General features: G+C 45.5%; 1 protein-coding gene and 1 pseudogene across 1 annotated transcript in view; one reads left to right on the top strand and one right to left on the bottom strand.

Moving 5' to 3' along the window:
• The window catches only part of LOC138810008 (probable ATP-dependent RNA helicase DDX5), a 56,826-nt pseudogene extending 55,251 nt beyond the window's left edge, over window positions 1-1,575 (bottom strand).
• Snx10 (sorting nexin 10) overlaps window positions 1,257-12,097 on the top strand; it is an 82,062-nt gene continuing 71,221 nt past the window's right edge. The window contains exon 1 of the mRNA XM_069996055.1: window positions 1,257-1,393. The gene's annotated coding sequence lies outside the window, so the exon portion shown is untranslated. The remainder of the gene's footprint in view (window positions 1,394-12,097) is intronic.

Genomic DNA, 12,097 nt, shown 5'->3' with positions numbered 1-12,097 from the left:
TTGCTAGGATTACAGACATGAGCCAGAGCCTGGCTTCATTCTTCTATTTTCATACATGCACATAAAGTACTTTAGCTGTATTCTCTGTCATCACCTTCTCCATTCATCCTCCACCTTCCCACTAGTACCTACCTTCATTTCTGGAAAATGAGAGCCAGAAGTTTTAAGTTATTTTCCACAATCTCAAAATGAGTGGTGGTAAAGCCAGGATTTGAGCTCAGTCTACTTTGACCCTAAAAGTCATATTCTAGACAGGATTTGTGCAGGTAAAACCAGAGTGAAGGCCCATGTGTGATGTGTCCACCACAAATATAGCAAAGAAGCAGGCGTGTCTCCTATATTCCCACGGCAGTCCTAAGTACAAAGAACTGGGAAAGCATTCCATGAAAAACATAAAACAACACCTGACGCTAGCACACAGGCAGAAATGGTGGGGGTGCCAGTTTAGAACCGGAAACATCAGCGACTTAGGATTCAGAGATACAATTTCAGGAGCCAAGTTAAGATAAAACATTTTATTTTCATTAGTGTGGTTAGGAAAGTCAGTGTAGGTGTGGAATCTAGATTCAGGCTGACCTAGAATGTTTCCTGAATGACATCTGCAGGTAAGTACTGAATGATAACCCACGGCTGTCTAATGGGAAAATGTCACAAGCTTGAAAGTGCACTATTAAGCTGCGGTTACTATCCTGTGTCCTTTATCACTCCTAAACACTTTAACTGATCAGTAATCACTACGGGAGAGACATCTCCCTCCCTCCTCCCCCAAGTGCTATTTAGGAAGAGCTTTAGTGATCTAGGTTCTTTGCAAGATCTACATGTTTACGGAAAAACAGAGGTTAAAAAAGAATTACAGCAACAGCCCACAAACCCTCCACGTTCACTGGCTGTATTATTAAACGTCTTATCCGTCTTATCATATGATCTATGGGGTCCCCTCCCCACAATTGGGTGCGGCTTACATCCTGCACGTGGAGATAGGAGGACCTCAGGATGGGGGGGGGTTGGGGGAGCACCCCAGGCTGCAACAGACAGGGCGGAGTCCGCGACACTCTGTGTGTGTGTGTGTGTGTGTGTGTGTGTGTGTGTGCTGGGGGGGGGGGGGGGAAACTGATGTCAGGGCGGGGCCGGGGGCTGGCGGGGGCGGAGCCGGGGGCGGCAGGGGCGGGGTGGGGGGGCCGCACCTGGGCAGGGCGGCGGAAGCTGCAAGCCGGGTGGCCTCCCGCGGGTGGCGAGCGCGGAGCGCGGGCGCAGGGTCGGTACGTGCGCGGGGCGCGCGGGGCTGCGCTCGCTCGTGTGCGCTCGCTCGTGAGCGCTCGCCGCCGCCGCGCCGCGCCTTTGAGTCAGCAAAGTCCACCGCCTCCCCTGCTCCGGCCGGCCCGGGGCGCCGCCTGTAAGTGACCACGGACCTGTCGCCAGGCCTCCCTGCCCCGGGGTGGGGGGCACGGCCCGCGCGAGGCCAGGGGGGCCCTCCCAGGGCGCGCAGCTGCGGCGGCCCGCGGGGTCCCGGGGCGGGGGGCTGGAGTCCAGCTGCTCGTCTCCAGTCCAACCAACCGGGCCGGGAGGGCCGGCCATCGGCGCCTTTGCTCTTGGGGCCAGGGAGGGCGTGGGGAAGGTCTTGAACCCAGAGCTATAAACAGAAGCCTAGGACCCAGGGTGGGGTAAGGTGGGATCGAGGATTCTGTGAAAAGTGTCTTGGCCTCTTGCAGCAGGCCAGGTTTGGGTGGAGATTCTTTCTTTCTTTCTTTCTTTTAGATTGCTAGAGAAGGTAGAGTTTAGGCATGGGCGGGGGAGGGGGCAGGCAAGATGTTTTCCAGGCATTGCAGGATTATCGGAAAGGGCTGGGGAGCCAGACAGGTCTGATGACACGGGAAAGCAACAGCCTGCTTTCCAGTTCTGTGTACATCATACTTTCCTAAAATCACACGGATTACCGAGGGGGCTGGTCACAGAATGTAGAGCAGCAGGCGCGGCTTGAAAGGAAGCCTTCCATTTCTGCGAGGCACACTTCTGTGTAAGAAAAATGGGATGGGAAACACAGATCAGGAAGGACCTTTCACGTGATCGCCATCAAACCTTTCATTTCACAGACGCGGAAGGCTAGGGTCCAGGAGGAAACAGCCCCTCCTATGGTCAGCCGGCTTAGTTGGGAGCCAAAGAATCCAGAAACCTGGTGGGCTGCTGGATCCCACCATAGACCTGGCCAGCGTGGGAGCTCGGGGCTAGGGTGTGGAACGCATGAGCTGAGGTGGGCTGAGGTGGGACGGGTAAGATTGGGGGACCCTCCCAACCATTGGCTTGCCTCCGAAGGGGCTCCTCAGTAAGGGGGGTCAAGGTGAGGTTGAGGTTGCCTGCCATGCATGACCTTTGGTGATGCCCATTCCCAAACCAAGAAATAGCTGGACATTCATTCATTCATTGATTCATTCATTCATTCATGTGCTGGGGATCGCTTTGGGCATTTAAGGTCAGCAAGTTCTCTTCCATTGAGCTGTGCCCCAGCCTCTGTTTATTTTTAAAGGGATAGTAGAGTTGAAGTTGATTGACAAAGCTGTCTTGAATAAAGATGAAAAAAAATAGAATACATTTACAAGTAAATGGAGCTGAGACAGGAAATGCTGTGATTTGCAGTGACTATTTTTTCCTGTTTTCTCTGTCAGTAAATTCTCCCTGCCCCCTCCCCCTTTCTCTGTGTGGAATTAGGGCTTGAACTCAGTGCCTGGGTACTGTGCCTTGTCTTTTTTGCTCAAAGCTTGCTCTCTACCACTTGAGCCACACCTCTGTTTTCTGCATTTTTGCTGATTAATTGGAGAAAAGAGTCTCTCAGATTAGTCTGCCTAGCCTGACTTCTAATGGAGATTCTCAGATCTCAGCCTCTTATGTAGTTAGGATTACAAGTGTAAGCTATTGTACCAGCTCAGCCTAGTCTTTGATTTGGAAGAGTGGCAAAGAAGAACTGTGGCCAAGGTCATGACTGACTCCACCCCAGATTTTGGGCTGGTATCATTTATGATCTTTTCTTTCTCTTAGTAATGTAGTAGATGGGAATGAACACCAATGTTCTCCAAACCCTGCTCAAACAAGTGGTATAGGGTAGGGATTCCAAAGGCCCATCTGTTACAGTCAGATGAAAATGGTTTGCTAGCTGAGATATTGGTGATAGAACACTTACCTCTCTCTGAAGTCTGAGTTTTCTTTTCTTTTCTTTTTGATTGGTTTGTATTAGTTATGGGGTGGTGTTTCATTGTTACATTTCCACACATTTACACTATATTCCAGTTTCAGCCCACAACCACACTTCCTGCTCCCTTCTCCCTAATTAATAGCATTCCCAACAGGTTTCCTTATTCATTTCCATAGTTTCAGACAATCTATTTCAACAGTATTCAATCTTTTGCCAGTCTAACCCTCCCTCTGGCCCCCACCCACCTACAGAGTTTATTTCTCTTCCCCTTAACCCACCAATTGATCATTTGCTTTTGTTGTGTTTCTCTATGCTGCTCCTATAAATACTTGGAATGTGTCATTCAGCCTCTTTCTTTTTTCTACTCTCCTTTTCTTTTCTTTTCTTTTTTTTTTTTTTTTGGGTCCGGTCGTGGGGCCTGAACTCTGGGCCTGGGCCCTGTCCCTCAGATCTTCAGCTCAAGGCTAGCGCTCTACCACTTGAGCCACAGCGCCAATTCCGGCTTTTTTTTTCTTTTCGCTTATGTGGTGCTGAGGAATCAAACCCAGGGCCTCATGCATGCAAGGCAAGCAGTCTACCACTGAGCCACCTTCCCAGCCCCTCTACTCTCCTTTTCTTATCCTAAGTAGTCTCTTAGCTTGATTCATGTTCTGTGTTCAAACATCCAAGTAATTGTGAATATATATGTATATATATATGCATATATGCAAATATATGTGTCTGTTCATGAATGTCTTTTAGGCCTATAAGTGAATATATATCTCTCATATATGATATATATTATACATATAAATATATACATATAAGTGAATATACATATCATATATGCATATGATATGTATCTCATATCATATCCTCTAGTTGCATTCATTTTCCTGCAAATGACAGTTCATTTTTCTTTATAGCTGTGTAATAGTCCATAGTATATCTACCACATCTTTTTTATCCACTCATCTGTTGTTAGGCACTTTGGTTGATTCCATTGTTTGGCCTTTGTGAACAGTGTTGTGATGAATATGGATATGCAGATGTCTTTCTAGTGTATTGATTTACTCTCCATCTGATATATTGCCAATAATGGTATAATGAGTCTGTAGGAAGATTTATTTTTAGGCTTTTGAGGAATTTCCGTATTGATTTCCACAGAGGCTTTACTAGTTTACGTTCTTACCAACAGTGCAGTTTTCTTTTATTTAGATATGGAAAAGAATAAAGATAATCTTTCCCCTCTAGAATCAATAGCAACTACTATTTATTGAGTCCTTACGTGCCAGGTTTTGTAAAGAGGGCATTTAGGGGCTGGGGATGTAGCTCAGTGGTTGAACACTTGTCTACCATTTTTCTGAGGCCGTCTTATTATGCCTCACAACAGACTTATAAAGCAGATTATATTATTGTCCTCCATATACATCTGGAGAAAGTGAGGCATCAGTTGATTTATGATTTCCATAAACTCCTCAGCTCACAATTTTACTACCCAGCAAATGTGTACCAGGATTCTATAATAGGTAATCATTATTTAGAGTCAGTGTGTGCCAGGCTTTGTTTCAAATACTCAGTGTAAATTGATTTTTTTTTTTTGGGGGTCCGGTCGTGGGGCCTGAACTCTGGGCCTGGGCGCTGTCCCTCAGCTCTTCAGCTCATGGCTAGCGCTCTACCACTTGAGCCACAGCTTTTTTCTTTTTGCTTATGTGGTGCTGAGGAATCGAACCCAGGGCCTCAGGCATGCAAGGCAAGCAGTCTACCACTGAGCCACCTTCCCAGCCCTCTCAGTGTATATTGAGATAGGTGGTTTTTTTTTTTTTTTTAAATACTCCTTAACTTTCTTTTAACAGATGACAAACAGACATAAAATTTGAGATTAGACAGCTAGAAAATAGTAGAGACAATTTGAGCTAGGCAAACTGGTTCCCAAAATGAGGCAGAGGAGACAGAGGTGGAGTTGGTGCTCTCACAGCTGTTTCCCTGTGAGTGTGTCAGTGCATAGCCAGTCCTCAGTCAAGGGCAGCCTCCTTCCTGGTATTTCCATTAATTTCCCCTGACTACCTAGCTCTCCCTCCCATTTTCTGCAGTAGAGGTACTTTTAGTTCTTTAAATTATTTACCTCTATAGTTTTGTGAATCTCTGTACCTTTCATTCTGTGTTGTTTTTAAAAGCCTCTGGTAGGGCTGGTGGTGTGGCTCAAGTCCTGAGTTTAAACCCCAGTCCCAGCAAATCCCTAGTACTGGTAAGTGAAACAATAATAAACAGGCATTGGATTTGTCAGAGCATCTTTGAGGGCTGGAGGTGTGGCTCAAGTGGTAGATTGAGAGCTGAGCGAGTACTGAGCATAGGATGAGACACTGAATTCAAACCTTAGGAGTAAGTAAAAATAAAAGCCTGTGGTAGGCCTCAAAGATTCTTGACTCTGGAGTTTCAGAGATAGGCCTGTGAGGTCTCTAATCTCCTCCTCCCTGCACATATATGGTTCCATATTCATGTACTAAAGTGCATCATTGTAGAAAAAAGTTCTAACTTTGCTCAGATTCGGAAAGACTCATACTTGATAGGAAAGAAAGGTTAGTAGAGACTCTTAAATTCCAAAGTCTTGGTTTACAAGTGATGCAGCTGACCTTCAGTGGAGAAGTGGAATGATGTATCTGGAAGTGTACAGCTAATTAGAGGTAGGGGGCAACACAGATTCATGCCATTGACTTCCATTGCACTGTTCTGTCCATTATACTTCTATATAGATGGGGGGCAGGGGGTGGTCTCCACTTGATTGAAGGGCCAAGCCTCTGGATTGCCAGGTGAGTATTCTTACCTCCCTTTCTGGCTCCTCTTTTCAGAGGTTTGTCCTAGCCTCTACTGCTGGAGGCAGAAGTTATATGGAGCCAGATAATCACTCAATTCAGAAGGTGTTCACCCTAGATAGTGTGGTCTTCAAGCATTAAAAAAAAAAATTCATTATTTAGTTTCATTTCCTTGGTATAGTACAAAACAAATTATTTAGTCCTTTCGATAGGATTTAAAAGATAACTAATGGGACGAGTATACCTTTGAACTTCCAGAACTAGAGCTAAATAAACAAAGTTATCCAGCTGCAGATATTTCATAATAGTAATGCTAATGGACTAATCCACAATTGGAAGAAGTCTTTAGCCCTTTATAGATTGGGTCTTGACATTCCTAATAAATTCCTAACAACTGCCAAGGTACAGGAAACCCTGGATTCCTAGGGGAGGACAGAAAAAGGGGGTAGAAGGAATAAAAGTGGCACCAAGGGACAGAGACAGGCTTTGCTTGGAACTGGTCCTGTTTCCAAGGAGTGTGCTGGAGCTTTCTGACTTGCTTCAGCGACATATTAAGTTTGTTCTTCACATGACATTTTTTTTTTTTTGGGGGGGGAGTTGGTCATGGGTCTTGAACTCTGGGCCTGGGTTATCCTTGAGTTCTTCAGCTCAAGGTAAGTGCTCTACCACTTGAGCCACAGCACTACTTTTGGTTTTCTAGTGGTTAATTGGAGATAAGAGTCTCACAGACTTTCCTGTCTGGGCTGGCTTTGAACCGTGATCCTCAGATCTCAGCCTCCTGAGTAGCTAGGATTATGGGCATGACTCACCAGCATCTAGCCATGGTGACATGTTTAGGAACCTGATGGGGACACCTATGTGTCCATGTGCCACCCAGGGTCCTGGCTAGTTTAATTTACATGATTTCATTTAGTTTTGTGTAAATGGGAATTAGCCATTTTCTATGGTTCAGAAAGGTTTCATATACATATATATATATATATACACACATATACACATATATATACATACATAAATATATATGTATATACATATATGTGTGTATATATATATACACACACACATATGTATATGTATATCTGTTCTCACACTCAGTTTGTCTAGTCATCTAAAGCTTTTATACTTCCTACAGTAGCTAGGCTAACAGGCATGCCCTGCCATGCTCAGCTTCTTCCATTGTGATGAAGTCTCAGACTTTCCTGCCCTGGCTGGCCTGGAACTGTTATCTTCTGGATCTCAGCTTCTATATGGCTGGGAGGACAAAGGTATGCCACTGTACTTAGCTGTTGTTTGAGAAAGGGTCTCATGAACTTTTTGCCTGGGCTGGCCTCGAACCTCCATTCTCAATCTTAGCCACTGGAGTAGCTAGAATTATACATTGTAAGCCCTTGTGCTTGGCTTCTTTTATTGCCTCTTTATTCTTCCCTTATTTTGCTTAGATGCCTATAGCAGCAGCATTTGTCCAAATACCTGGAGTATCAGTGAAACTGTTTTAAGATCCACTCAGGCCTAGTGGGCCTAGCACCTTAGATAGCAGTTGTTGGTGTTGGACACTTGCTCCGACATGTCCTGGAGAGCATCTCCTTTGTACTCAGGAAACAGACCATAACCAGTTTGACATTAGTAGTGACTGGGACCTCCTTTGAGGACCCATAGGAGCCCTGGCTATTCCTCTTAGGAACATGTGTTCTATGTGTCCCTCCTCTGTCTGTAGCCAGACTACCCTTCTAATCCTTGAGCCATAGGTCTCTTAAGCGCAGTGCAATTCATCCTTGCCTCTGTGTGTGCCAAGTTCATGCTCTGACCTGTGTGGGATCTCATTCATCATGCATACTGTGTGCACAGTTCCTTTTTCAGTTGCATGGTTTCTTTCCACAAAGTGCTACCATGGCTTCTGCAACTTCTTACTCTGTGGTTCCTGTGACCACTTTTGCTGTGCAAGAACATGTCTACTTTTGCCATCCCTAGGCTGAATCTATTTTGGATAGTCTTCAGAATGTGTGTGTGTGTGTGTGTGTGTGTGTGTGTGTGTGTGTGTGTGTGTGTGTGTGTGTGTGAGAGAGAGAGAGAGAGAGAGAGAGAAAGAGAGAGAGAGAGAGAGAGGAGGGGGGAAGGGAAGGGAGATGGAAGAGCTGGCTGTGGTAGCGCTGCCTGTAGTCCTATCCCTTGGGAGAGCTGAGACCAGAGGACTGGGAGTTTGAGGCCAGTGGGAACTAGGTAATGAGAGTCTGTCTTGAAACAAAAACAAAACACAAAGGAAAGGGGGTTGATGTACACTGATGTGGATTCTCCTCGGGTAGGATCAGTGTTGACCAGCTAGGGAAGTGAGACTGCATCGGCTCTTTAGGTGGCAGATCACCTGAAGGCTATTTTTACTTCTTTTTTTTTTTTTTTTTTTGTCGGTCGTGGGGCTTGAACTCTGGGCCTGAGCGCTGTCCCTCAGCTCTTCAGCTCAAGGCGAGCGCTCTACCACTTGAGCTACAGCACCACTTCCGGTTTTCTGGTGGTTTTATTGGAGATAGGAGTCTCACGGTCTCTCCTGCCCGGGCTGGCTTTGAACCACGATCCTCAGATCTCAGCCTCCTGAGTAGCTAGGATTACAGGCGTGAGCCACCAGCGCCCGGCGACTTTACTTCATTATTATCCTTTCAAGGTATACAAGATATACAGAATCCTTGTTAATTTGTCCTTCTGTGCTTTAGCTATTGCTGGTTCCAAAGAGGAGGGATCCCTAAAGGTGATTGCAGCAATGGGTATTATGAGCAATATGTCAACATACAGCAGATTGGAATTGGAAAGTCAGGTGCTCATGGTTGCCTTTCCCTTGTTTCCCAAGGGCAGTGAGGTAGCTTGTCCCCCTAACCCCCTTTCCCAGTGCCTGTCCCTGGGATTTCTCTTCGCTGGGCCTCAGTCTGGCAGTCTGGCTGGCCTGACCTTGGCTGCACATGATTTTCCACCCAAGTACTCAGTGTCCTTTGGTGCATCTTCCCTTTTAGTTGTTGTCTTAATGACATTGCACATTGCATTGACTGTGGCTCTTTTTCTTTCTTTCTTTTTTTTTTTCTGGTCCTGGGGCTTGAATTCAGGGCCTGGGCTGTATCCCCGAGCTGCTTTTCTCAATGCTAGCACTCTTACCACAAGTGAAGCCACAGCTTCACTTCTAGGTTTTTTGGTAATTTTTTGGAGATAAGAGACTCACGGACTTTCCTGCCTGGGCTGGCTTTGAACTGTGAGCCTTAGATTTCAGCCTCCTGAGTCACTAGTTTTACAGAGGAGAGTCACTGGCAACCAGCTCACTGCCGCTCCTAAGATATGTCACAGACATTTTATTTTATTTTATTTTATTTATTTATTTTTTGGGTCCAGTCGTGGGGCCAGAACTTCTGGGCCTGGGCGCTGTCCCTCAGCTCAAGGCTAGTGCTCTACCACTTGAGCCACAGCGCCACTTCTGGCTTTTTTTTCTTTTTGCTTATGTGGTGCTGAGGAATTGAACCCAGGGCCTCAGGCATGCAAGGCAAGCGCTCTACCACTGAGCCACCTTCCCAGCCCCATGTCACAGACATTTTAAACTAACTTGACTGATAATTTTGATCCTTCCCTCTTCGTTTTTATGGGAGCCTAAGTATGACAGCTTAGGGGCTTTTATAAGAAAAAGAACACAGAGTGGAGGAAAGATGTGGATAGGGACAGGGGAGGGGGACTGTGCAGATATAGGCTTGAGACCTTAAGGTTCTTTAGCTTTTTGGTCTTACTTCCTGTGTCTCACTCACCCCTAGCCACCTCCCTGGACTCCCTCATCTGAATAATGCTACACTGTCTACTCATTTGTTCAGGAACATAGGAGCTATGTCTCATCTGCACTCTACATAGGAACTTCCCAAGGTCTAGGTTGCTTCTCTGACCCTGTTCCCATGCAGTTTATGTATGCAGGCAGCTGCAATGAGTCTCTCGTTCCCCTGGGCTCCCATCCAGTCCAATTCTCCAAAGATAGCTGGAGTCCTCTCTTAACAGAAACTGGAGCATGTTCCTTCCCTGATTTGCTCCCAGCCTTATAAGCACACAGCTTGATCCTGTGGCAGAGCCAAGAGTTGTGGATATGAAGGGTTTAGGGTGGGATCTCTACCCAAGCTCCATGATCTAGAAAAAGTATGTCAAGGAAGACACACCAGAATTATCACCATGTCTACTTCAGGCCATTTATTATAATTTATTATAATTTATTATAATTTATTATAATTCTAGTTACTCAGGAGGCTGAGATCTGAGAGCTGTAGTAGATCATAGTCCAGAGTCAGCCCAGGAAGGAAAGATGGTGAGACTCTCATCTCCAATAAACTACTGAAAAGCCTGGAAGTGGAGCTGTGGCTTGAGTAGTAAGAGTGCTAACCTTGAGCAAAATAAGCACAGGGACAACACCTGATTTCAAGCCCCAGGACCAGGCCCCTGCCCCCCCCCGCCCCGCCCAAAAAAAGGATCCACAGTTCCACAGTTAAATACAGTGTTCAATTTGATTAAGACAAAAACTGAAAGAGAAGACTGCAGTAGAGGACAGTGAGCACTTGAGTGGAAAATCATGTGCACTCAGGGACGGGCCAGCCAGACTGAGGCCAGAAGCAGAGAAATCCCAGGGATAGGCTTGAGGAAAAGGGGGAGTAAGATGGTAGGTGTTGTATAAGTCCTGTAAAGTAAAACATAGAATGAGAGTGGATGAACCCAGTTGTTTTAAGTGCAGCCCCAAGTGTACATGTTAAGTAGTAAGACTAGACTCTGTTTAATTCCTTTAGAGTAATACTTAGGCCCCATTGCCCCATTGTCCATTGTCCCATTGGAGAGCTAATTAAGCTTAGCTTTTAAACTTGTGAGAACTATAAACCCATGGCCCAGGGAGATCCCAGATTTTCTTCTAATTTTTTGGAGTACACATTGGGGAGAACTTGTGAGCTCTTTCTTTTGTGCTTGTCTGTCCACAAATTCAGTTCCTTCCTTTATTGATGGAGAAATCGGCCCAACTATAGGCTTTGTCAGTTGGCTTTACTGGATTAATGAAAAAGCCATGTGGGGTGCTGGATTCCTTGCTTTCTCCTTCCCTCTTTGATTTTTTCCAAACTCAAGAGTATTTTCTCTCTGTAGTTATGGATGCATCCAGTTTCTTTTTCTTTTTTGTCTGAGGTTGGGGATTGAACTTGGTACCTGGCACTATCACTTATTGGCTAACACTCTACCAATGAGCCACACCTCCAGCCCTGCAAATTCTATCGTTTATTTATTTATTTTTTTTGGTACTGGTACTGAACCCAGGATCTGGATGCTGTCCCTTAGCTTTTTCACTCAAGGCTGGTGTTCTGCCATTTGAGTCACACATCTACTTTTGGCTTTTGTTGGTTAGTTGGAGGTAAGAGTCAAGCTGGCTGCTGGTGGCACACTTGTAATCCTAGCTACTCAGGAAGCTGAGATTTGAGGATTGCAGTGTGAAGTCAGCCTGGGTAGGAAACTCTGTGATATGTCTCAAGTAGTAGAGCTCTAACCTTGAGGGGAAAAAAAATAAAGTTCAGGGGTTCAGGGACAATGTCTAGACCCTGAAATCAAGCCCCAAAGCTGGCACCAGAAAAAGGAAAAAAGAAATGAGGGAATTTTCTGCCCTGGCTAGCTTCAGACTGTCATCCTCAGATCTCAGCCTCCTGAGTAGCTAGGCATGAGCCCCAGATACTCTGCTCCTGGTTTCTATCTAACAAACTCAATCCTACAAACCCAGTGGGTGAAAGTCAAGAACAATGATTTTACATGTAAGGAATCAAGAGATAAGAGACACCACACTGTAATTATCTTCTAATTGTCATTGGAAGAGGTGGGGGGGGCAGGTGTTCTTGCCGCATGCCATCTGGGTTGGGGACTGTATCACCGTGGCTTCCCTTTCTTGGGTCTCAAAGGGAAAACTCAAACTTTTAATCTACTTATCTTCTAGTGATTAGACCCAGAAAAAACAGCTTCTTTTGTCCCAACATAGAAAGTTACTATGCCCAGAAGTCAGAGTTATGATTTGCTCTGATATGCTGACCTGATACTGGTTCTCTAGTTTCCCTGTTGATTGTTTGCAAAACATTGAAAAACTGTGACCTCTGTT

The sequence above is a fragment of the Dipodomys merriami genome, unplaced genomic scaffold (genome assembly GCF_024711535.1).
Source record: "Dipodomys merriami isolate MVZ:Mamm:240054 unplaced genomic scaffold, mDipMer1.0.p SCAF_5, whole genome shotgun sequence".
Classification (NCBI taxonomy): domain Eukaryota; kingdom Metazoa; phylum Chordata; class Mammalia; order Rodentia; family Heteromyidae; genus Dipodomys; species Dipodomys merriami.
The sequence above is the reverse complement of the archived record's forward strand: the minus strand, read 5'-3'. Positions and strand labels throughout refer to the sequence as shown.